The sequence below is a fragment of the Herpailurus yagouaroundi genome, unplaced genomic scaffold, assembly GCF_014898765.1.
Source record: "Herpailurus yagouaroundi ecotype Mexico unplaced genomic scaffold, PumYag 187, whole genome shotgun sequence".
NCBI classification, from domain to species: Eukaryota; Metazoa; Chordata; class Mammalia; order Carnivora; family Felidae; genus Herpailurus; species Herpailurus yagouaroundi.
The window spans coordinates 17,547,088-17,570,794 of NW_024412418.1; the positions used below are offsets into that span (position 1 = coordinate 17,547,088).

Sequence of the window (23,707 nt, forward strand, 5' to 3'; positions counted from 1 at the left end):
AAAAGAAAAAGAAAAAGAAAAAGAAAAAGAAAAAGAAAAAGAAAAAGAAAAAGAAAGGTAACTCTGTGAAGTGATGGATGTGTTAGTTAACAGAATTGGGGTAACCACTGCACAAAATAGAAGTTATGTCAAATCATCACGTTTTACGTTCTAAATATATACAATTTTATTTGTCAATTATACCTCCATAATGCTGGGGGAAAACGATAAATTGAGGCCCCCCTCCCTGAGACTTTGACCAATGTTCCTTCTGTCATACAATGCCAGCTTTGATTCTTGGTAGAGAGGGTTCACCTTCCTGAACCACTGGGGATCCACTGAGTATTACAAAGGACTATGTGTGGAACAGGCTGTTTGGAGCAGGGGACTGACTATCTGCCACATGCTCACAGCATTTAAGATTGTGAAAGACATGCTTGAAATGAAATCTAATGATCGGTATTCAGTTTTATGGCATGGTTTATAAAAATATACCGTCCTCATAAAGAGCAGCCATTGCCAACCTAAAGCCTGTTAAGTGCCTACAGATTTTATTTCAGAGCTAACCTCTTGAGTTCCTCACATGTCTCCACTAATGATGCCTCGCATGACCTTGAGCCTCTAGCTTAAACATCTTGTGCCTCATTTTCTCTGTCTGTAAAGGGAGATAATGACACTAGCTGCTGGATCATGTTGGCAACATGCTTAGAAATCCCCAGATCAAAGGTGATCTCTCTGGACCAAACAAGATGATGATGGTGCTTGCCATCATTAGTGTTGTTATTATTATTGTCGTTATTTGGGGCTGCCATCTTGCAGCCCAGGAAGTAGACATGACTCCTGTGGCTGATTCAGCACCAAAGCAGAATAAGGAAGCGTTTCAGCACTGCAGAAGCTGTTGATATAGAGACCACCCATTTCATCGACATGACACGATGGCACATTCCTAGGCTGCCATGTGGAGTGAGGTATTCACCTCCCTCAGTGTAAGACCATCCCTAGAGTGCCTCCAAATGGTAAATATTTGTCTTTGGAGGAAGGAGGCCAGGGAAGAAGATCCCATCATTTCTTTGGCTATACGGTTTCTATCATCACACAGCCAACTGAAAAGTCCTGGGATCATAGCCAGGAGGCTTTAGATTTGAGTCTCAGCTCCACCAACTAGAATCTTATGGCCTTGAACATAAGCCATAATTTCTCAAGATCATCATTTCCTGATTGTAAACTAGAATGTTTCACTAAAGTGATTGGCTGGTCTCCTAGTTTTGATTTTTACAGTTACCCCAAAACAAATCACAAGGGATTCTACCCAGGGAAAGTCTTGCCTGGCGTATTTCTCCATAGTTTAATGACAGTATCAGTTACTGCTCTTCCAAAAGGCTGCTGGCCCCTCGCCCACACTTGAGCAGTAATGTTCTAAGTCTGGGACAAGGAAATGTACTGAACTTGTTTTGAAATTTAGCAGCAAACGGGGAACTCAAAATAGAAAGCCAATCCTATGTACCAGTAAACACTTACTGTTGTTTTCAAAGTACGCTCACGCAGGACCATTAGCTGCCTTTATGGGGCCCGTGTAAGGTGCCCCATCTGGGTGGCTGATAATTTGAGAAGAAATCTTCTCTGATACATGCTGTTCTATGGACACATGGCTTATAAGCAGACTACACTTTGTAAAAAGACAAAGGCAATGCTATCCCCAGGTAGGTACAGCCCTGTGCCAGAGGCTGAGTCTTGATGAGTGGTACATGAGCTAGATTTCAGCTCCCAGGGAGCACTTTGGCCACCACTGGCATTCCATACATGGCAGCCTTGTATCTGTTGAGTCCCAAGGGTCCCATAGAGGCCCTTTATGAACCTCAGATGACTGAGAGGAAGCATCCTCCCTCCCCCAGATCTGATTTTTATTTGCTTAGATGATATTGGCCACCTATGAATGTTTTTGTTTGAACAAAATGCGATTTAAAAAAACCTCAATAATCACTGTGCACATAGGTAACACAAATAAATAGAAGGAGATTTTGCTTGGGAATATGCAAAGGCTTGAATCTAGAAAACATATTTTCTTAGACCATGGTAGTTTAGAGAAGTAAACTTGGTAAGGATTTTCAGTCAATGTGAACTCAAGACTACAAAAATTCCTCTCCCCACCCCCCCCCCACCTGCCCCTTTCTCAAACAGTGTACTTTCTGCCTGGGATCCCTATTCTGCCCAATGTAGCATAAGTAATCTAGTTATTTGCAGGTAAACAAAGTCAAAAAGAGTGCTTTTTAATCACCATTTGGGCTCAAAGTGCATGCATGTATGTGTACATACAGGTGTTGTGGGTGCATGTTATGGGGATGTGACCCTGCATCTAGGCTGAGAAAGAAGTTACTGCACTGTCTGCATCTGTCTTGGTCCCATTCTGACCTCTGGCTTCAAATGTAACTCATCTGATCCTTACTTGTGTCTCATGATAACAAATTATCTGACAGGCAACCATGTTCTCCTCAGATGCCTGCAAGCATGACCCACCCTTCAACTTCTGCCATGGGGTCCACAACATTCAGGCAAGGAGCTCTTGTAGGCCTCTGAGCTTCATTTCTCATTTCCTTTCTCTTCCCTCCCCTCCTGCTTTCTCCCCTTCCCCTCCCCTCCTCCTTATATTTCCTCTCCTCTTTCCTCTTCTTCTGTACCCCAACTTGATGCCACTGCGACACTCAGATGGCTGACCATCATCACTCTAAGGCTCTGGGAAAAGTGGAAGGCTGTCCCTACACTGTCCCCTCACCAGAGACACCACACCACCATTTCCTTTCTATGGTAGCTTTTCCATGATGAATAGAGAACCGACCTGAAACTTGATGCCTCCCCAGATGACACCCTGGGAAGCCTGAAACAGGTTCTCTTGACTTCAAGGCAGATTTTATCATGCCCCTCCCTGGCCAAGATTCATTTTGTGGGGCGGAGGGATACATGAGATAGGGCCACTCCTACTCCTATCTCACCATCTTACTTCATCTCTACTTTTCTTCTCCCCTAAGGACCAGAGGTCAGCGGTGAGGGAAGGAAATGGCTGATCACATCTACTTCCGGAATCTTCCATCTGAAACCTCAGCAGTTGAACTTAAAACGGCTTGCCATCTCAGTTTGGAAGTCCCACCATGACACGAATGGTAAAAGAGCCTCAGGATGTAAGCAAGTGGAATATGGAAGGTGTTATAGGGGCATTGATTTGTCACATATCATCCTGCCACAAGCTAGCACTAGTGGACAGAGAGAAGCAGAGGGGAGACTAGTGAATGAGAAAACTCGAGGGGAATGAGAACCAAGCAATGGTCCTACAACTAGAAGCAAGATGGAAAGGATAAGTAAAGATATGCATCAAAAGCTCTTTTTAAAAAATGTGTGTCCCCTACAGCCCAGCAATTCCATTTCTAGGGGGTTAGTTTAAGATAACCAGACAAGTACCCAATGATTATCTACAAAGATGTTCCATGCAGAATTGTTTACAGTGGACAAAAATTGGAAACAATAGGGATCAGATATGTAAATAACTGTGCTCTTGCAATGGAACCTTATGTAACCATCAAAAAATGATGATCTAAGCCACATTTATTTGAGTAAAAAGATATCAGGGTATCTGGCTAAGTGAAAAAGCAAGTTACTAAGCAAAAAATGCAGTGTGATCACATTTTTATTATATGTGTGTGTGTGTGTGTGTATGTATATATATGTATTATATATATATATACATATAACTAGTATATATATAATACATATATAACCTATATATATATAACCAGTATATATATTAATTATATATGTACTATATATATTATATATATAACATATATATATAATATATATGATATATATATAAATATATACATAATATATATATGATTATATTGGGGCACCTGGCTGCTTCAGTAGGAAGAATATGCAACACTTGATCTTGGGGTCATGAGTTCAAGTCCCATATTGGGTGCAGAGATTATTAACATAATAAACTTTTTTTTTTTAATTATGAAAAAGTTTTTGTTTGTGTTCAGAAGACAAGCTGTATGGTTCGGAGAAAACAGAGGAAAACCCCTCACACACAAGAGAACTACCAGTTCTCAAAACCTATTGACAAGACCAGTGTTCCCACTCAAGGGGACAGCTCTCCTGTGGCCCCGTCCTTCTCAAAGGGAAGGGTTCTACACTGCAAACAACAGAGCCCCCTGTGGCCAGTTTCATCAGAAAGACAGTTTAATAAAGGATGTTGGGACTTGCTCTCTGGGAACAAGGAGTAGATAATACTTCTTTCTCTTCCTTCCACCAAGTACAACTAAAAACCATAGACATTATGTATAAAAAAATCATCAGAAAATTCTCAAAGGTGAGGAGAGGAAGGCAGATGGGTGAGGGACTTCGGACCCAAGGAGTGACATGGAGGTGAGTTTTCTGGGTTTTCTCTTTGTCTCATATATCCCAGACTGGGAGCTGAAGAAACGTGTGGCCCAGAAATGCAAATGATCCCAAACATGAAAAAGCCCCAACAAAAGCCTCCTCTCTCTAGCCAGAAAAGGGTATGAAGACAGAAAACTCTCAGACAGTAACCACGTACTCCATACTAACATCATGGGGAAAAAAGTGTCTCTCCTTACCCAAGCCAGCAAAGACAGAGTGAAGAATCTAGACTCCTCCCTTGTGGAATGTCATAAGGCTCCCCAACCATCTTGCCAGTGTGGTGTCAGAGAAAGCCAAGTAAGGAGCTGGAAACTACCCCCCCCCCCCCCCACTAAATGGGAACAACACCTATGCCCCCATGATGTCAGTGGAGCCCTCATGGGGAGTCTGGACTTCCACCCCTACCTAGAACTATGGAGGTGCTCTGTTCCCTCCCCTCTGGTGTTAGAGAAGGCTTAGGGAAGAGTCAGGACTTTCATCACCACCCAGAGGCAATGAGGCCACCTCTCTTTACTGTAGTGTCCAGTGGAAGACACGTGTGAGCGGTAACAAGGCACTCCTACCCCTCCCAGTCAGAGTGATGTCAGTGAAGGCCTAACAGAGAACCAGAACTCCCACCTCTGGCCTAGAATGAGGAATCCCTCCCCAAGTCAGGTAACAACAGAGGCCAAGTGAGGAGTATGCATTTCTTTTTTCTTTTTTTAATTAAAAATGTTTTTTTTGGTGGGCATCTGGGTGGCTCAGTCGGTAAGCGTCCGACTTCAGCTCAGGTCATGATGTTGCTGTTCCTGAGTTCGAGCCCCGCATAGGGCTCTGCGCTGACAGCTCAGAGCCTGGAGCCAGCTTCGGATTCTGTGTCTCCCTCTCTCTCTCTGCTTCTCCCCCGCTCACACTCTGTCTCTCTCTCAAAAATAAATAAACATAATTTTTTTTTTAATTTTTAAATGTTTTTATTGATTTTTGAGACAGAGAGAGACAGGGCATGAGCAGGGGAGGGTCAGAGAGAGAGGGAGACAGAGAATCCAAAGCAGGCTCCAGGCTCTGAGCTGTCAGCATAGAGCCCAACATAGGGCTTGAACCTACGAACCGTGAGATTATGACCTGAAGTGAAGTCGGACGCTTAACCAACTGAGCCACCCAGGCATCCCTTCTTTTTAAATTTTTTTAACGTTTATTTATTTTTGAGAGAGAAAGAGACAGAGCACAAGCAGGGGAGGGCAGAGAGAGAGGGAGGCACAGAATCCGAAGCAGGATCCAGATTCTGAGCTGTCAGCATGGAGCCCAACACAGGGCTCGAACTCCCTAACCGCAAGATCATGACCTGAGCCTAAGTCGTATGCTTAACTGACTAAGCCACCCAGGTGTCCCTGAGGAGTCTGTATTTCTAACCTCACCTGGCAGTCACAGGGCAGCACCGACTCCTTCCCCTGCCCAGAGCAATGTCAAAAAAAAAGTCAGCCGAAGCAGAAAATGTAAACAAGATTCAGAGTATCAGACATAATAACAAAAATGTCCAGTTTCAATAGAAAATAACTGTTCACACCAAGAACCAAGAAAATTTCAACTTGAATGTAACAGAGACAATCTATAGAGACCAATCTCAAAATGACAGAAACGTTATCATCATCCAATAAGGATTTTCAAGCAGGTGTCATACAAATGCTTCAATGTGCAATTATGGACATGCTTGAAATAACTGAAAAAAAAATAGAAAGCTTCATCAAAGAAATAGAACATTTGGTGAATAGAAGATATAAAAGACAACCAAATGGAATTTTAGAACTGAAAAATACAATAACTGAAATAAAAAACTCACTGGGTGGGCTCAACAGTAGAATGGAGGGAGGAAAGAAAAAAATCAATGAACTTGAAAGTAGATTGATAGAAATAACCCAGTGTGAACAATGGAGAGAAAACAGGCTGGAATGAAAAACTCAACAGAGCCTCGGGGGCCTGTGGAACAACATCTAACATTCACATCATCAGAGTTCCAGAAGGAGAGGTGAAAGAGGGCAGGGCTGGAAAAGCATTCAAAGAAACTAAAGGCTGAAACTTCCCAAATTTGGCAAAAGACATAAGCCTCAGTTTCAAGGAGCTGAGCGGCAAGCCCCAAACAGGATAAGTGAAAAAAAAAAAAAAAAATCCATTCCAGGACACATCATGGTCAAGCTTCTGAAAACGAAAGGCAAATGAAAATGTCTTTAAAGCAGCTGGAGAGAAACAACACCTTATCTATAAAGGAAAAACAATTAAATCATTGTGTATTTCTCATTAGAAACTGTGGAAGAGGGAAGGGAGTAGTACAACATTATTCAAATGCTGAGGAAAACAAAGCAAAACAAAACAGCACAACACACACACACACACACACACACACACACACACACACAACAAGCAAATAAATAAAGCAAACCCTGTCAGCTCAGAATCCGGCAGAAATATCCTTCAGAACAACAAATAAGAAATCAAGACATTCTCAGACAAGATTAAATGAGACAGATCGTCAGAGTGGATTTGAAAACACGGTCTCTCACTTCCAACATAACGATACAGGCAGGTTGAAAGTTAAAAGGATGGGAGAAGATACGTCATGCCAACTTTGATCGAGAGGAAGCAGCTGGCTATATTAATATTTGATAAAGTAAATTTCAGAGCAAAGAAAATGATCAGAGACAGAGAAGGACATTACATAATGATTTTAAACCTTCAGTCCACAAGAATCCTGACCAAACAGCGGAGCTGCAAAATATGGAAAGCAATGTTATCACTAGACCTTGAAAGGGAAACTAGACAAATCCACAATTATAGGTAGAGGCTTCAACATCCCCTCTCAATAACTGATAGAACAACTAGACAGCACTCAACCAGAGCACAGAACTCAACACCATCATCAACCAACGGAATCCAATCGACATTTAGAGAACACTTCGGCCAGCAACAGCAGAATAAATACTCAAGCATCCACGGACCATGTATGAAGATAGACTATATCCTGGGCCATTCAGCAAACCTCCACAAATTTACAGGACTTGGGGGTAGCTCACAAATCTCCTGGGGGGTCGGAGAGTCAGACACGGAAGCTCTGCCACCAAGAACAATTAAGAATCAAGCATTACCACAGGCCTGCTTCCTGCAAAGATGTCCCCGCCACCACCACCTGCCTGGACCACATGTTGCCTCCGCCAGGACCCCAACCATTGCTGGCCCTGAAAATGGATCCTTTGCGATGCCACCTTCCTGAAGATCAAAGTCCTTTTCGGGGGAGTGAGGGAAGGGAGGTGGTGTCTCATCGAAGGAGCCTAAGTCACGACTCTCTACTCCATGCACAGGGGTGCTGAGAAGGCAGACGCCTAGCTCCTCCATTGGGGAATCAAGAGTCAGAATGCAGAGACAAACTTAAGAGAATATCCCAGAAAGTCAGGTGCCACCCACATGGGAAATGCCCACTCACTAGCGAATGAAAGCCCCTGCCCCCCTCCCCAGGCCTGCATCAGTCACTGCACTCCACCCTCCACTCCTGGCCCAGGGTCCAGGCTCCTAAGCATTTGCAGTAGGAAGGTCCAGCTCCCCTGCAGAACTCAGGGGCTTTTCCAGCCTCCTCTGCATACCTTTCCCAGACCCGGACTCCCTTCTGACACATGAGAACTCTTAGGTGGAATTAGTCACCAGTTAAAACGAACTCATTGCATACTCCACATTATCTCTCCTTCCAATCTTGCTTGAGTGAATTCTTATCTTCAGGTCGGGTTGTTTTTCATTAGAAATGAATCAATTTCAGGCACAGGACCAGCTATCTGTCAGGAGGAGCAAGTAGGGGTGGAACACGTGCATGCACACGCATACTGGCACATGACAGAGCTGTTGCTGTCGAGCCGAGAAAGACAAGTGACACATTTACATTCTGCCCCAGACAAACGCTACAAGGTCTCCCTGGTCCCAGATTGAAGAAACCACAGGCACACCGTGTGGGCAGGGAGAAAAGAGCCACTGGAACAGCTCCTCTTGTCACTCAGATAGTCCAGGTTCTCACCCATCCGTGCAACGTTTTGGACTTCCGGACGAAGGGAGGATGGGTAAGGAGAGAAATGGAAAGTGGTACAGACGGTGGTTAAGAGCTTTGGTGTCAGACTGACCTGGGCTCAGATCCCAGCTCGGCCACTGCTTACCATGTGGCCTTGAGCAAATTAATCCCTCTGCACTCAGGTTGTTCAACCATAAAAACAAGATAACCAAGGCCTTCCCCTCAAAAATGTGAAGAGAATTAAGTGAGATGCTGTTTGTGGAATGTTTGGCACACTGTATGTGCTCAATAAATCACTGCTGCTCATTTCATTATTAAGGCAAAGTTTAGGGTTTTTTTATCTTTTGTTTTTTTAAGTACAGAATACAAAGGACAGAATGCAAGGACAGAATGCTACGGTATTCACACCCTCTTGAAAGCCAGGGGACTGAATTAAAACTTGCTGGGGAAAACCAGAATCTCCCTTCCCTGAAACCTAAGCCCCAGGTGCATGGGTGTAGATACGACATGGCACCCAGCCCCAGGCTAGGATGCTGTGCCCACTGTGGCCAGGTGCCACAGGACCAGAGCTGGGCTGGTGGCCCCAGGTGGTCAGAGACTCACGAGGGTTCTCCAGCCATCTACGACAGGGTTTGGGTCCAGCTCCTGGATCTGAGATCTGGGGACACAGAGGCAGCCTGCGGAGGAGAGTGTGGCCAGAGGACAAGGCAAGAGGCCACAGGAGCCTGACCTCCTGCAAAGGGAGCCTCCGCCTCATTAAAGGAGGGCCTGAGAGCCCAGCTGAGTGAGTATGTAGGGCCAAGTTAAACAAAGACCAATCCGAGGAAACCTACAGGCGGAAAGAGTAAGCACCCTCTCAACATCAGTGAAACTCCACATACCAGGAACAACCCCTTCCTCAAGACGAAGTGACAGGAGAGTCATTCCCCAGGGAACGTTCCCCCATGGAACACCTCTTGTGTCAGCTGCCAACCGGAAGCCAGGTCAGGAGGCACAAAGACCACATCTGCTTCCAGCAAGTTCTGCCAAGTAGCTTCTGGGTCCGACCGCATGGTTCAAATCCCAGGTCCACGGTGACTAGCTGTGTGACCTTAGGCAAGTTGCTGGACTGATCTGTGCCAGTTTCCCATCTGCAGAAACAGGAAGAGTGATAATCCCAACTGTACAGGAGTGTTGTGCGGATTACACTGAGGTAAGGTCTGTTGAGTTCTTGCAACTGTGTCTGGAACACATGGAGTGCTCGGGACACAGTGCTCAATGTGATAATTATTGCTATTATTAATTATTATTATTATTATTATTATTATTATTAATTTTAGTATCACTGCCACTCTCCTCCCGACGTGGCTGCCAAGCAAACAGCCTAGGAAACCACCCTCTCTAATTGTTCAGGACCTAGGAAATGGAGACGAGATCCCTACAAAGTGAGAGAGTAAACTGAGGACACGGAGAAGACCTCATTTCTCAAGGTCAACGGGATACATTCAGCAAAAGCAAAGCAGCAGGTGCATCTCAGGCCAGACAGACTCTGGTTCAAAGTCAGGCTTCAACACTGACTCTGTGACATTGGGCGTGTTGCTTAACTTCCCTGAGCTTCTGAACCCTCCCTCCAATCCCAAATTAGGGATAAAAATCCCTACCACCTCCCTTGCAGATTTATTCCTGCGTGTTAAATAATGTACAAGTGTCCCCAAAAAGGGTTCGCGTGCTGCCTAGCACCTAGTCGGTCCCAGCAGAAACTGGCTCCTTTTCCTCTGTTCCCAGGATGAAACTCTGCAGCGTCTGGCTTAAGTATCATGGCTCTGAATACATCCTCCAAAGTAATAAGAAAATTCTTCCCCACTCCCCACACCTTCTCTCCTCCTGTCTGAATCCAAAGCAACATCCAGAAAATAGTAATAGCTAATCCACTCTTGCCCTCTTACTGTGGGAGGCCCGAGTTCAAAGTCCATCTCCTTTGATGACTGTGCAACATTGGACACGTTTCTTCCATTCCCTGGGCTTCAGTATTCTCATTTATAATTGAGGGATGACAAGCCACAACAGCTCGTTTGCTGCTTTAGTTCTTTGGGTTCAATTTTGCATTATATATCAAAGGGCCTTAATTTAGGACATGGCAGATAACCGTAGGTGCCCCACATTTTGCACATATTATGTCATTTAATCCTCACGATAATCCTATTCCCCCATGTTTCGGCCTGAAACTCAGGCTCAGAGAGGTCACGCCAGTAACCCAAAGTCACACAGCTGCCCTTCCAGGCTTAAACGGTGATTGCCAGACTGATGCTTTTGGGGGTCCCACCGAGAAAAGGGCTTGGTTGCCCTTGTGGGGAGCAACTCCAGGGCTCCCCAGTGCGAGCTCGGAGACCTGCCCGCAGCGTCAGAGCAGTCTGTGGCTCTCAGCCCCACCCCCCACACAATGTGGGGCCCCTGTTTCTCCAAACGGCAGTGCTCATGGTTCATTTCCAGAAGCCGGGCGCACGGGGACGGGTTTCACAAGGACGTTGCTGGCAGGCCCTTGGTCTCTGTTACTAGAGATTCAGTTGCGAGTGAAAGAGGTCCATTGTGCGTCCTCTGAATGAATACCCCATTTAGACAAAGAATTCAACTGGTTTTTCACAGAGAAAGAAGACAGCCCTGGTGAAAAGAGAGAACAATGTAAATCATTCACCAGAGTTCTACTTAAACATCAAAGCTGGGTGGCCAGCCAGGTTAAGGGCCACAGCACAGATCAGGCCGAGGCCACACCGGTGTGCAAGACTCTTCCTTGGCTGAGGAGTGGGGTACAGGAGGTCTCAGCCCAGGCCCTTCATGGGCCACCTTGGCCAACTCAACTCCTGGCCCCTCAGGGATAAATTAAGGCAACTGGACTGAGTCAAGAGTCTGCCATTGGGGTTCCGTGTAAATACTTGGGTGCACTAGATTATCTACACTCAGCTGGTTCTCAGCTGTAGCTACACATTGAAATCATCTGCAGAGGTTTTTTCGTTTTATTTATTTTTTAATCTTTATTTATTTTTGAGAGAGAGAGAGAGAGAGAGAGAGAGAGAGAGAGAGAGACAGTGAGAGCAGGGGAGGAACAGAAAGACAGGGAGACACAGAATCCAAAGCAGGCTCCAGGCTCTGAGCTGTCAGCATCGAGCCAGACGCAGGACTCGAACTCATGAGCCGTGAGATCTGAGTCGAAGTCAGACGCTTAACCGACTGAGCCACCCAGGGACCCCCAAGTCTGCAGAGTTTTTAAAGCTACTTCCACTTGGTCGCATTGCCAAGGATTTTTGAGTTCTCTGGTATGAGGCACGTCCTAGGCATGGGGGAATTTTTCAATAGTCCCCATATGATGCTAAGGTCCAGCCAAGATTGAGAACCAGTTAGCCCCAGGGGCAGAAACTGTTTTGGCCACAGCTCTATCCAGAGCTGAGCACAGGGACTGCCATATACTTGGTACCTAAGTAATATATGTGGGATGAATGTGCGTATGCTGCCCTAAGACATTAGAGAGAAGCCACCCAGCCCCAGCCTCAATGACGAGACCTCTGTTGATCACTCTATCATCTCTTGGGACTTGGAACAGGTTTCATTTTGCTCTAAAGGTTGTCATCTTGAAAACTTAACAAAATACACACACACACACACACACACACACACACACACACACACACCACTGGATCATCAAATCTCTGAGATTTAGCTCCAAAGCACACTGATTTCAAGATCACAAATCCCTTCTTGCCCTTTGAGAGCAATAATGCTTTTTGTTTAAGTTATCAGGGCAGCCAAGGCCTGGGAAGGGCCCCACTGAAAGCTGCTGTGCGTCCTACCTGCTCAAGCCAAGGACTTGGCTCACATGGGCAGCCCCTCCTGGTCTCTCCTGCCGAACCCTTCCTCAGCCCCACCCCCAGCCATCGACGACCTGGCCATTCCATTCTTGTTCTTCTAACACTTCACGCTTCTTCCCTGAGTGAACTCAACCACTCCCAAAGTTCTAACTCTCATTTATAAGTTCACAACTTGGGATCCGTATCTCTGGCCCTGCCCTTCCTAGCTGAGCTCCAGACCCGACTGCCTGCTGGGTATCTCCGCCTCAACTTCCCTTAGGCACCTCAAATTCAGCCTGTCCCAGAAATGAACTCATTACCTCCCCCACCCAAACCTGCTCTTCCTCCTGCCTTCTCTATCTTGATGAACAGCATCATATCCACCCGGTTGCCCAAACCAGGAAACTCTTGGAATCATCTTTGTCCTCTCCTGTGCCTCCCACCCCACCCTGGGTGTTTTTTCTCTGAAACAGCCACTGACTCTGTCCTCCTCCTCTCCTTCCAACTCTCTAACCTCCACAGCACTTCCCAGAGTAGCTTTCTAAAACCCAGATCCAAAGACGCCGGTTGAAATTAGTTCCGGGTCGTGAGCGAGGCAGACGGATTGGGAGCCCACACAGGGCTCAAGCTGCTTCCCCTTCTCCCCGCAGCTGTGCTCTGTCCCCTCCCTCTCACCTTGCACGCTGCCTGACCTGAGACACTGCTTAGTAATAACATATTTGCCACGTAGTGTTCCTCTCGTGTATGCGAGGTCCCGACCCAGGGCCCGAACGTGTGATCTTTCCCCCTCCTTCCCTTGCTCTTAGACTCAAATGCCCTGCCCCTCCCTACATTCTTCAAGGCTCAGAGAGCACTGGCTTTCAAAGCTTTGCCTCACCCCTTACGAGGCAGGCTTGATGAAGGGGCTACCTGAATAGCAAATAGCAAAATAGATTTCTTATATGCCAAGCATTTTTCTAAGCGCCTTACCTATTTTAACAAGTTTAATTCTCACAACAGCTCAGTGACACGGGGGCTATAATTATCCACATTTTACAAAGGAGTAAACCGAGGTATGGAGAGGTGAAGCCCAGACACCCAGACCTGAACTCATTCAGACGATGCTCATAATCACTGCCTCCTAAGAACTTATATCTGGATGCATGCTCCTGTAAGAACATGCTTACTGCATGTTTTAGCTGAGGATGCTTTCCTTCAAACAAAATCCTACACCCAGCCTGTTGCATAGAAAATAGGAGGCTGATGATGACAAGAGAGGGAGGGAAGCTCCCTTACTCCCCCATCTCAGCATCAATATTCAAAAGAATGCCAACAAGCCCCCAGGGCTCCATATGAGTTCAACAAGCCAGGTCCGAAAGACTTCTTTTACTTACCATTCTGTTGTGTATCGGCGAAAGTCGTTACGAGAGTGCAGAACCGTCTCCAGACCCACAACATAGTTTCCGTCTTAAAATGTCCAAGTAGCATCCTAATGACTGAACAGTCCCATGCCGTTTCCCGGTGACTGAAACTTATTCCACGAAAAATTCAATCGGTTTTAGAGCTTTGTTTTCTTAAGCAGACTCTTCAAAGTATAATTTAAACCTTCAGTAACTCAGGCCATCCCTTTTGAATGTCAGTTGTTGGGCTGTGTAGGAATATTCTGTGCGGCTTAAAGCTGTTTCCCTGTGCTCAGGTGCCCAGTTGTGTGTTTTGTACTTTTTCTGTGCCTGTCACTATCAGAGGATCAGGTGTTTCAGGATCCTTGTCTCTAACACCTTACCTCCATCCCTTCTAGTCTGTTCTTTCTAACAGCTATGGACTTTCTAAAAATCAAAATTATTATAATTGTGCCCAAAGTAGGCACATATATCTGGAAAGAAACAGGAACAGAGAAGTGTTCCTCTTAGTAAAATGAATCTCCTTTAGTACAATGACTTTGCGACTTTTCTAGTGAGTTCTTAGGATGTCTTTTCCCATCCTCTTCATTCATTCGTATAACATTTACTAAGCACATATTAGATTCCAAAAAAAAAAGAAAAAAAGAAAGAAAGAAAGAAAAGAAAAAGGCTGGGTGCTGAGGATAAAAAAGATAGATAAAGCAAAGTTCCTGCCTTCAAGGACTTGCCAGTTTAAAAAGAGAGACAAGTAAACAGAAATAATGGTACTGCCATGGTGTAAGCCCTGTGACAACAGTCTCTAAAAAGCACAACCGAAAAACCACTTAACTCTACCTTGGGGAGTGGCAGCAACCAGGGAAGTCTTCCTGGAGGAGGTGGCGTGTGAGCCAATTCCTGAAGCATCTACTCATAAGAGGTCAATCTGTCCCACCACTACCAAAGACAAAAAAAGATAGATTGGGGAAAGGGCATGCTGGCCAGATACAGAGACAAGGAAAAATGAGAAAGTCTAGTGAGTCTTGGAACTCCAAATAGTTTTGTTTTTTTTTTTAACGTTTATTTATTTTTGAGACAGAGAGAGACAGAGCACGAATGGGGGAGGGTCAGAGAGAGGGAGACACAGAATCTGAAACAGGCTCCAGGCTCCGAGCCGTCAGCACAGAGCCCGACGCGGGGCTCGAACTCACGGACCGGGAGATCGTGACCTGAGCCGAAGTCGGCTGCTTAACCGACTGAGGCACCCAGGCGCCCCAGAACTCCAAATAGTTTAATCAAGCTGAAGAATGTGTGTGTTTGCAGGAAGGAATGGGAACGGCAAGAGGCTGCATGAAAAAAGAAAGCAGCGAGTAGGTTACTCACACACTTTAATGCTCGAAGGAAAGAGAATGCAAACTTTCCAGGGCAGATTAATCATAGCACACCCATATGTACGCCATGAGCCAAGTCAACTTGCTGCAGTGAAAAGGGAAATACTAACGAAGGAGGCTCAAGTCCCATTGGCCAGACGCTGCCGTAGTATTTCACACGTACAGTCTCACTGAACGGTCCCGACGACCCTTTGAGATGGGAAGGACTATCACATTTTTAAATGAGGAAATTGAGTCAAGCAGAGGTTAAGGAACTTCCCAAGGACCCAGTCTGACGACAGGGTGGGGGCCTTAGCGTTTTGGTTTCCTTGGAGTTGAAGCAGGTGAGGGGATGAGGCCCCCCAAGGATGGAGAAGGAGAGAGAGAACAGAGAAAGAGCAACAGCTTAAGAAACTGAGGGAGGAGGAGAGAGGGGTCCAAGGGAGGACACGGAGGAGGAAGCGGTCGTGGCCGTCGTTTCCAGTGGGAGAACCTCAGAGCTAAGCTCTAGGGCTGGAGGCCCTCTGGCCTAAGCCAAGAGAGGGCGGACAGAGCCTGGATCCCATGCACGGGCCCCCAGGTCCCTGCCACACAAGTGAGGCCAGAGCAGTGGGCCTGGGATCCACACAAGGACATGCCTTCCACCTCCACAACCCAGGGGATCTAACAACTCAGCAGGGAGAGTTCTAGAGAGCAGCCAGTGTGGATCCTTCACTTTACAGTAAATGAAACAGAGGGGCTACGTGATTTGTCCACAGGCACCCAATGCAGAGTGTGTGATTTTTTCTTTTTTTTTTTTGTCTTTGCCTACAATCACCCATCCGGTAAGGGAAGAGGCGGGACTAAAACCCAGGTGTCCCAGAATCCAAAACTTTGTCACTGTCCTTCCTACACAGTCAACTGCTGAGCCAAATTCTAGAGACTTAGAAGACTACGAGGCTCACCTGGAAAACAGGGTTAGGGCCTCAGCCGCAGGAGCCAGGTGGGTGGGAAGGCACTGCTTGCATAGGGAATCTTGCCAGGCTCCCGAGGAACACGCATTTGCCTGTGGGTTATGGGCATGAAATACAGGAGGCACCCCCATGTTCTTTCTCACTCTTTTCTTGAACAATCTGGTCTGGCATTGACTGAACAAAATGAAGAGAGACTTCTGGGGGAAAAAGTAGAGAAAGCCTGGAAGCCAGAGAACTTTTGTACAGATATTTCACAATATCTGGTCAACGGATGAATAGCTCCCGGGATGTCCTGAAAACGTTCTGTATGCTGCACTCTACACAATAGTCACTCTGATGATATTCAGAAGCATCTTCTCGTATTGCCTTGCTGGCTGTTAAAATTTGACACTGTCCCCTCCTATCACCTCACTCCCTGTCTCCTATTCCTGGGACCCTCTGGACTGTCCCATGAGCCAGCAACTAAAGGTTCCTGTGCCAGCAAGGGGGCCTCCAGACTCTCCAATAAGTTCTTATTGGTCAGAGCGTGTGCAATATTATTCGTTAAATATTTTTTCTAATGTTTACTTCTTTATTTTTGAAAGAGAGCATAAGCGGGGGAGGCGCAGAGAGAGAAGGAAACACAGAATCCGAAGCAGGCTCCAGACTCCAAGCTGTCAGCACAGAGCCCGACTCAGGGCTCAAACCTGTGAGACATGAGATCATAACCTGAGCGGAAGTCAGACACTTGACCGGCCGAGCCGCTCAGGTGCCCCTATTTGTTAAATATTTTGAATATCACCCTTGCTTACAAAAAACTCTGCAATGCAGTTTGACTAAGTTATGGAAAATTAATAGTGTACTATATGGCATTGCCATCAACCCAGCACAGTATCTATCGAGAACCCACTAAGGGTCAAGCCCTGTTCTAAGCACCAGAAAAAAACCATCAGAGACTAACACCTGACATGGGTCTGTGCAGCGTTCATGAAGCTTCACGTCTAGTGGGGAAAGTCCTGAACTCAATTCCGTGCGATCATTAAACAAGATGCTATGTGATCTAGTGGTTCTCAATGGGGGGTGGCACAGGCCCCCTACGGGGCTTTTGGAAATGGGGGGAGACATTTTCAGTTGTAACAACTGGAGGCCGTTACTGACTTTTAGTGGGAATGCAATGGACACTCCAGCAAAAAAGAATAGTCATTCTACCTAAAACGCCAACAGCATTCAGATTTGATAGAAAATTGTAAGCAATCAACGTTGAACGACCGTCAGACCAATGGTCAGCACGTTGAACCGCAGCCTGCCAGAGTTCTCTGTTGTTATTGTTGCCGCTACTGTTGTTGTTTTATGCTGAACGTGGGGCTCAAACCCGTGACCCCAGGATCAAGAGTTGTATGCTCTACTGACTGAGCCAGCCAGGTACCCCAGCCTGCCAGAGTTTTATAGGATACTTGCCATTAAATATTTGGGCAGAATCTAAGGGGCAGAAAGAATTCAAGGGGGGAAGTTCTGTTCACAGAATCCTACCCTATGGTCAAAGTATTACATATAACAAATGCCCCTCCATCTAAAGTCAGGCAAAGGGTGCTGAATTCTAAACATAATACATGCTAAATATATATACATATTTACTGAACACTATACTACAATAGCCAAAGACTAGATTACGAACATTGAACTTTACCCCAGTACATGTAGAGTTAAGTCCTTTGCCTGCTCCTTTTTTTTTTTTTTTTTTTTTAAGTGCAATGTGCCTCCTAATCCTTGTGGTTTCATTCCTTACCAGCCAGAAAGCATTGTCTGAACCCACACACTTTTCTCTGAAGCCTCCTTTACGGTTCCTCTGTTTCAGAAACAGCAGAAACAGGAGTATTATTTTCACCCTCGGCTTTCTCTTAAAGTAAGTAAAGACCTCTTGCCCCTGACCACAGGGCTGGGAGCTGGCAAAGCAAATTCTAGGGAAGAAAAATAAACAGTCTAGAATGCTAACCCATCGTTCGGCCAAAACTGAAAAATATGTTCCCGGCCTCACTCCCGATTCCCACAACGCCACTATGGGAGCTGTGGCTTATATATGGTAGACGAGGAGCAGCCAGGCAGTGAACAGCTGCTGAGCGGATGAACACATGCAACGGCTCACACACAGCAAGGTCTAGACACTACCTCAAGTCACCGAGAAGTCAATTCCACGCGAGGCCCAGAGGCTGGAACCTAAAACTCTGCCCTGTCTTCTATTCGATATTCAATAGATTTTCATTGATGACGTTATAGGAGCCATGCCCCTGCTGAGTTCTTATGTGCCCAGCACTCTACGAAACTTAGCTGTCCCTGGATACTTTATTTACCCTTCATGACAATGCTGAGGAGTAGAACTCATCGTGATCCCCATTGTCCAGATAAGAAAAGTGAGGTAATGAGAAGCGAGCTACCAAGGGACGGAGCAGGTCTCTGGGCTCCAGGGTTTAGCCGCCCAGCTCTCCAGAAGGGAGGGAGGTGAGATCCTGACTTCCCATCGGCTGGAGCCCGTGGGGTTACAACACAGCCCGCTGGACAGTTTTAGACGCCGTCCGGGAAAGAGGGGAGTTGAAGAAGCTGTTCTGAATCCTGGATCGTCACCACCGAAGCACTGTACCAGACATTGTGCCAAAAACTTCATTAACGACGCCCGTATAACGAGTCCCGGAAGCTCTAAGGCTGCAGAAGCTAGACAGGCCTGAGTGAAGAAGGAGGGCCCGGGATGGATTCCCAGATAAGGTGGCATCTGAGAGTCTTGAGGTTAGATGGAGATTTAGCGAGAGAGGAGTGGCACGTAGGGAAAAACACATCACCACCTCCTGCTAAAAGAAAGGACGGTGAACTGCCTCAGAGGAAGAATGTGACCCTTCTGGAAACTCATTCCTGCCGTGAAGAGCCAGGGGCCAGGGCTCACCTTACTAGGAGTAATCAGCGCAGCCCAGAACCACGGCTCTGGAGGAATTCTTTAGAAGACACTCCCAGGGTGATAGGAGAGAGCCCGGGGCTGGCCTCCGTGATGACAGGAGCTCGGCGGGTGCCAAGGACCCAAGGGGCAAGAGTGGGTGTGCACAGGCGCTCCATCAAAAGAGGCTACTCCTATGCCCCTTTGCACTTACGGGATTATACAACAGAAGCATGTACATCTCTCCAGGGGTTCAGCTTTCACGGGATCCTTTAATCGCTCCAAATTGGCACTCAGTCCTGATTTACTCATTCATGTGTATTTTAGAGTTTCTCACACGGCTCCCCTGAGAGTCCCAGGCAAACCCAGGGTTCTGTTCAAGATGAATCATTCAGAATCTCCAAGGGGTTCGCCTGGGTCTCCGCAGGACATGCTGAGAACAGGTGTAGGTTATCTTTGAGTCAGGGTAGCCTGGGAAACTGCAGGGGTCACGGAGGGAAGAGGGCGGAAATACCTGACGAGGGTGCCCAGATCATCAAAGGGCCGGAATTTGGGATGTGCTCATTAATAGTAATTGATGGATATGGCTCCTCGAGGATATTCTTAGGGAAGTAGGAACAGCAATATCCTTGTTTTTTTATAGTGCTAAATAGTTTTCAAAAGCTCGGTTTATAGACTCTGTGTTGCCAAGGATATTGGCATGAATTCATATTCATCGTGAATCGTCTTTTTTTAAAAAGATTTTTTTGATGTTTGGTTTTTGGGGGTGGGGGGTGGGGGAGGGGCAGAGAGAGACACAGAATCCGAAGCAGGCTCCAGGCTCCAAGCTGTCAGCACAGAGCACGACTTGGGGCTCAAACTCACAAACCGCGAGTTCATGACCTGAGCCAAAGTCAGACGCTTAACCGACCGAGCCACCCAGGCACCCCTCATCTGATGCAGGTGACACAAACCCAACTTGAAGTAGTTAAAAAAAAAAAGGGGGGGGGGGGAAGGGGATTATTGGCTTTTCTAACTGAAAACTCTAAGGGGACTTCAGGTATATCCGGATCATGCAGCTCAGACGATCATCAAGATTTGGTCTCTCCGTGTCAGCTCTGCTTCCCTACATATGGGTCTCACTCTTGAGCAGTTTGCTGCCACATGAGGGACCCTCAGCAACTCCAGGCTTACACATTCATAAGAAAGGGAAATTACTTTCCAAGAGCTCCAAGAAAGATCCTGAGATCAAGTCTCTTCACAGCATGATTTCCAAAAGTAGACGTTTCAAAAAGTCACATAGTGTCACTTCCTCTGGCCATGGTTCCACCCAGACTGGAAGGGAGAGAAAGAGACCCCATGCCTCAATGGGAGAAATGTCAATGTTACCATAAGAAGACCACGTGGGCTGGGATGTGCTGTCCAGCCATCTCTGGAAAGTACGGTCTGTAGGTGGCTAGTGTGCACATTCAGGTTTGAGAAGCCCTGCTCTACACTAATTTTAGGCTCACTTAATTATTTGATATTTTGCTTTCCAAAGCTCCTACTATGTACAACGGCCAAAGAGTCAATACATTATTCCTACTGTACACATAGCAAGCAGGAAAACATAGGATGTTTTCTAAGTGATGTTTTCCCTCATCTGTTCACCCAGTAAATAGCCACAGAATGTCTGTCACGGGCAAGGCCGTCCCCGAGGGCAGCAACAGAGTGGTAAATAAGACGACACGGCCCCAGTTTTGTGAAGCCCAATCCAGCAGGGAAAAAGTTTCCATAAAACAACCGCAGTTATAAAGAGCGTAATGACAAAGGAAGCACACATGCTCTGGAAACCCGAAACAAGGAGTGTTCACGTAGTCTAGGGGTGCAGAGAGGGCCTGAAGGAGGTGTGGCAGTTAGTTGGCCAACTGTCACTTTCTCTTTAAAATTTGCAACAACAGCCCCTACCCACATAGACACAACTTCCTCTTTCCCAGCTTTATTTTTCTCTGCAGATCTTTTCTTCATCTGATACAATATATACGTACTGATTTTTCTTAATCGTCAGTCTCCCCCAGCTACGACACAAGCTCCATCGTCTTGTTCACTGTGGGAGCCCCAGTACCTGTACAAATGCCTACCTAACACATAATTATCACTCAATAAATACTTGCTGGATGAGTGCACAGTGTTCCAGGCAGGGGGACTAGCATGTGCAAAGGGCCCGAGGGGTAAAAAAAAGTGCAGAGCATTCTGGGAACTAATAGGGGAAGTCCAACAGAGCTGGAACATGGAGAGAGAAGAGAAACAGAGTTGGCTACCAATACCCATTAAGGAATCCACCAGCTGCTTAATGAGGGCCTACACTGTGCTGGGCACTATTCTAGCCATAAACAATGTATCTAGTTTGAGTAGACAATAAAAGGGCAGAACCCACTGATTGCCCTCAGTCAGTAACTAGGATTTTTATGAACATGTGGTCAAAACCAGTTTGTAAAGACACTATGGTAGTCATTGCCATAAGCTTACAAATGTTCACTGTGTGTTCCTGTGTCACCTGGCCTATGTCAGCTTTATAGTCTTAATTCTCCCAAGAAGTCTTGGAGCATAGCACTTTCAATGGGTGAAAAGCAGCCATGATGTACCCACCATTCCCTCAACCCTCCTGGCACAAAACTGATACACATAAGTGTAACTCTACAATTTAGTACACATTATGTGTTCCCACGTTAACTAGTTACTGAAAAATAAAATTTTGAAAGTGTTCAATTCTATCAGGAACCTCGCATACTAACAACTCACCTTTAGACTAGAGGGCTAAATAGAAATATATATATTAAATTCTTAGCAGAAGACATTCAGAGATGATTGGTCTTTGGACAAACTCGAGTTCTATCTGCATACAAGTATTTGCACACGTGGTTGGGTGACGGGCGACCGTGTAAAATCTGGACCCCAGAGCTTCTTGTGATCCCTGTGGATGAGAAAAACAACTAAATCAGCACTGAGGTGCACACATGAGGAGGACTAGAAATTAAGCTTGAGTGGAAATGCCAAGAAGATCTAGCTCCTTGACACCTTAAGAGAAAAGGGATGCCTCTCCACACCCATTCCAATGGTCCTGAAGGTCTCCCAACTCACACTCTTGGAATTCTCCATTCGATGTGAGAAGTAAGGCTTCTGCCTTCTTAAAATCTCTGAAATTCTTTGCAGGACTAGCCTTACTCCCCACAGTGGATTTTGGTCAAAAGAGAAAGAAGCAAATACCTGTCAGTACACAGTGAGGACATTTGAGGGAAAGTCACAGACGGAAGCCAATCTTGATGTGAAATTGCACTGGAGGCCCGTCTTGGCCTCTGTGACCCACTAGGCTGTAACAGACACCACTGTCACCACCATGACCACCTACATCACCCTCTTGAAAGTTCATCCCCAGGAGCTGCTTGCCCTGGGGTAAGGCTGGTGCCTGAAGATAATGACGAGGTCAGGACTCTCCTGGATGCATGCAATCAACCCCAACACAAAGTAGTGTAAGGGGGAAAAAAGTATTTGTTTTCATTACTTTAAGGTCCATGGACCTCTGGATTCAGGAATGCTGGCTCCTGGGCCTCAAACACTGTATCACTGCCTTCAGATCTCTTGCTCTCTCTCTCTCTCTCTCTCTCTCTCTCCATCCATCCATTCATCCGGCCAGCCAGCCAGCCAGCCATCAATCCATCCATCTCCATCACTTTCCAACTCTCAGATTTACTTCCATTTGCACATTAGCCTGCTTCCCTCATCCCAAAGATGGCTTCCTCGACACAGTCAGGGAAAAGAGCCCCAAGAAGCACCAGGTTCATTGTCCTTACTGTTCCCCACGCCAGAGGATCAGAGATCCTCCCTTTCTCACCATCCATATCTATCCTTAGTGAGAACTCTGATTGGCCCTGTTTGGGTTTGTGCCCCCTCCTGGACTCTTCATGAGGCCCAGTAGGCTGGAGACCTCTCACTGGCCTGAGGAAGGACAGAGCCATGATTAGAGCAGGGGAGGGGTGACTTTTCCAAAGGAAGACTGAGTGGCTGTTATCAAAAGACAAGGAATGTAAAAATAACAGGAATCCTCCACATTCCCCAATGGTTACTTGCCCCTGGGCCAGAAGGCAAGAACCTCAGGGCTCAGTCTAAGTCTTCTCTGGGGCCGAGATGTCACTGCAAATGACAGTTCCATGAATCCCTCTTCCTACACCTTCTCAATGCCCACACCCTACAAGTGTTAAGGCAAATGCCTTCAAGCCTTCAAGCCTTAAGGCAGATGCCATCGCCCCTGTGAGGCGTTGTTCGATCGCCCCCACATCAAGGGTGTTCGTCCTACCCACAATCATCAAGCACTTACTATGTACCAAGAACTGTGCTAAGCCCTTTGCTTATATCTCATCTAATCCTCACATCTCCATGAGATAAGCACTATTACTGCCCCGAATTAGTTTCCTAGGGTTACCATAACACAGTACCACAAACTGGGTGACTTCAACAACAGAAATTTATTGTCTTACAGTTCTGGAGGCCAGAAGTCCAAAATCAAGATGTTGAACAGATTAGTTCCTTCTGAGGGCTCAGAGGGAGAATCTGTTGTAACTTCTGGTAGCTCCAGGCATTCCTTGGCTTGTCGGTAACATTCTCTTTTGTCTTCGTATCGCCTTCCTTCTGTACGTGCCTGTGTCTGAGTCCAAACTTACCCTTTTTATAACTACACTGGTCATTTTGGATTAGGACCCAGCCCAATGACGTCACCTTAAGTTGATCATCAACAAAGACCTTATTTCCATATAAGGTCACACTGACAGGTACTGACAGGGGCTAGGACTTCAACCCTTGTGGGGGAACACAATTCAAAAAACACTTTTTTTTTTTTTTTTTTTTTTTTTTTTTTTTTTTTTT

General features: G+C 46.2%; 1 long non-coding RNA gene across 4 annotated transcripts in view; it reads right to left on the reverse strand.

Annotated features, from left to right (window-relative positions):
- The window catches only part of LOC121043558 (uncharacterized), a 60,459-nt gene extending 36,971 nt beyond the window's left edge, over positions 1-23,488 (reverse strand). For 2 of the 4 annotated variants that reach the window (XR_005796908.1, XR_005796905.1), the window contains exons 1-3: positions 23,323-23,488; positions 21,590-21,761; positions 20,027-20,143 (exon numbers count right to left, since the gene is read on the reverse strand). This is a non-coding gene — a long non-coding RNA (uncharacterized LOC121043558). Of the gene's footprint in view, positions 1-13,625; positions 13,763-20,026; positions 20,144-21,589; positions 21,762-23,322 lie in introns of all 4 variants that reach the window. The other 2 variants (XR_005796907.1, XR_005796906.1) reach the window with 2 other exon arrangements.
- Between the last annotated feature and the right edge of the window lie 219 nt (positions 23,489-23,707).